The following is a 3,331-nucleotide window of genomic DNA, read 5'->3' as shown; positions in this document are numbered from 1 at the left end:
TGTTTTGTATGTCCCGGAAGTAAATTGCCGCCTGTTATCAAATTTCGTCCGCTGAGGTGTGTAAAACCTGTTCCTAGTATTAAAGTTCTTGATTTTGATAGTGGTCCACTGTTTACGTGGAAATTGGACTTTAAGGGGAAACGAAAAAGGAAGATATTTTATACAGCTTTGCATACAAATTATATATTTAACACGGTTTTATCGTATATATGTTTGGAAAATTGACAACAGTATACTATTAGCAAAGTAATTTCGGGAAAACGTGTTTTTAAGTAAAACAAATGAAATACATAGCGAAACTAAACATATTGCATTCCAACAAGTTTTCCTTTAATAAACAACCCATATATAGCAAACAAACGTTAACAAACGTACTTAGATAATTATATAAGTTATTATTATTGCACGTGTTTTGTAATGTTTAAACCAACGCGTAAAATGGGAATTTAATTTTAAATACAAAACCAAAAAGAGCGTAAGTCGTGAAAATATTTATCATCGCTTCGAGTGTAGAAACCTTCGTATTTTTTCGCAAGTGAATGCACAATCGAAAAAGGGCCTTTTCACTTTTTGGTAAATTGACAAAATTAAAAAAGGTTGTTCCAGATTCAATAATTTTAGTGTTAGTTATTTGTGAGGAACAATAAAACTGAACATTTACCATGCTCTAAAATATCCAGTATATGCATCTTTTGACGATTTAAAAACCTGAAAATTATAAAACGTTGCAACGCGAAACGAGTGAATAATTTTGCGAGTTCTGTTGTTGTCGTTATAATTTGTGATACTATGAGGATTGCGTATACAAAGTATAAAATACAACACTCATTGTATGAGCGCGAATGGCCGAGGGGTCTAAGCGGTAGACTTTTACTCCAGGACTCCAGTGGTCAGTGGTTCGAGCCCAGTAAAGGGATACTTTTTAAATCTTTTTTTTTTTAATTTCTTGTGTTCTTTTACTCGGGCTTTTTAGATCGTATGTTTGTATTAAATATAAAGCTTTTAATGACAAACTTCATTACATGCCAAAATCTGTGAAAAAGCCCCTTTAAAGTGGAACGCGACACAGAAACACCTGCAGACTACTGATATATCTGACTATTAAAAATAACCTTTTTTCAGATTCATATTTTGACAAATGTCATTAACATTACTAACACAAGAGTGGAATTTGGAATAGTTTTAAATAATTATAATAGCAAGGAAAAATAGATATAGGCCATGTTTTGTGAAAAGGGGGTTTAATGCATGTGCGTAAAGTGTCGCCCGCCTTAACTGGATTTTTGCTAAAAAGATACTTTCTTCAAACGGAAAATACAATAAAAGCGAAAAGCGTCGTCGCTGATTAGCCTGTGCGGATTGCACAGACTAATCTGGGACGGCACTTAACGCAAACGCATTAAACCCCCATTTCACAGAGCACGGCCCATTATTATTAAACAAATGCTTTCACTTATACTCGAACCTGGAGCCTCTCGACAAAATTGCAGCTATTTAATTATATGGATAGTTCAAACGCAATGTAATAAATACATGGTTTTATTAAAATCTCGACGAAAAACTTTACAAACGCTTTATCAGTTACCCGATTTCGAAGTATATATGTATACATTTTCCGATATTTAAAAACTTGTTTTTAGTCATTAGTGTATTATTTTTGTTTGAATCTTATGCATAAATTGTTTTGAGTGTATAACTTTTTTTTATAAAAAATTGCCATTTGCCACACTGTGAACAAGTCCCATTAAATCAAACGTTTTGAACTAAAATCAGTTAATTAACTGTCCTAGTGTAATTGACTGAATGAAATATTTTATTCAATTTCTATAAACAATATGCAATCACAAAGCCTTTTCTAAACCAAGTAACAATGTTCATGAAACCTTGTACATACAAAATACTTTATCGATACAATTGTTTAAATATTTACCGAACACTCACTATACGAGCCTCCAAACACGAAAACGAAACAAGCTAGTCATTAGCTGTCAGTCGATAATCGTAAGACCCTCGCACTCACATTTGATTGGTCGATGTCGTCGCGCGCTTCAATTTCATTGGATTACCGAAATACTGACGACCCAACTATGTAAATGAACCGGGTTAAGATACCGTGAGTTATTATTTGTAACGATCCGTTTCAGTAGCTATTTAAAATAATAGACTGATAAAGAATGATGAATACACGGGGACGTAAAATAAACATAAATAACGGTTGTACACGTATTACCGATGATCTTTAGTTAACATGAAGAAAAGCAACAACTAAGGCGACAATAATACAACAACTAAAACAATCAAAAGTTATATGTATGAGATCAAATATAGCGAATGCTTTTTTCCGCGCAAATCTTAGCTGCATCGCACGCAAATTAATTACGAGGTGTTGCGTCAGATTTCGTTGCGTTTTTTGATTTGTAAGAAATATTCTAAATAAGAAATTAATGATCAGATATCTATATTTACAGATTAGAAAAACACAAGAAGAATGAAAACGAATAAATGAATATAGGTCAGCCGGCAACACACGAATCATCCGTACATATATGAAATATGTATACGCGCGAACAGACGATCAGACCTGTGTTAGTGGTTTGTCGGACATAGTTATTTGATTAGATTATTAATAGTATAGTGAATCATCGCGCCTTTGCTAAATACATTAGTCTATATAGTGGAATATTTCTAATTAGATTAATCAAAACCGGTACTTTTGATGGAATTGTTGAAAACGCATTAAGAATGTATTTGTTGAAAACACATTAATAATCTACGATTGATATACGATTTTAATATCGCCGTATATCACCATTAAATATCTTATCAAAATAAACTTTAGTTAACATAGTTAACGCGAAAGCATTTATATAACGACTTCTGTTACTGACAGCGAACTGACCTTGATACCTGGCAGGTTGGAATGCAATGTATTATAGTGAGGTTATGATTCCACTGCTGGACCGACGGCTTGTTTTAAGCTTTATACATTTACCTATTTAACGGTAAATTTCGAAAACGATTTTAAATATTTTCGTAAAAGCGTATATTAGGTTATTGAACAACAATACTAATGTGATCTAAAATATACGAGTGCACAGCATGCAATATCGTAGTAATAACTTAATATGAAAACACAGCCTTTTAAGTACAAACACTCTGGCGCTGATAATCTTCTTAATATAAAGTGGAAAACACATTTGTATTAATGTCGAGAGTTCAGTGTGAAACTGCCCTACAGAAATCTCTCAATACATATCCCCAGATATATCAGTGTTGCACGCAATTAACATCGTTTCTAAACGCACGGTAGTGTTCCTGTTCATACCCTATA

This window comes from Dreissena polymorpha, chromosome 11 (assembly GCF_020536995.1).
Source record: "Dreissena polymorpha isolate Duluth1 chromosome 11, UMN_Dpol_1.0, whole genome shotgun sequence".
Classification (NCBI taxonomy): Eukaryota; Metazoa; Mollusca; class Bivalvia; order Myida; family Dreissenidae; genus Dreissena; species Dreissena polymorpha.
This window is presented reverse-complemented; position numbering follows the sequence as displayed.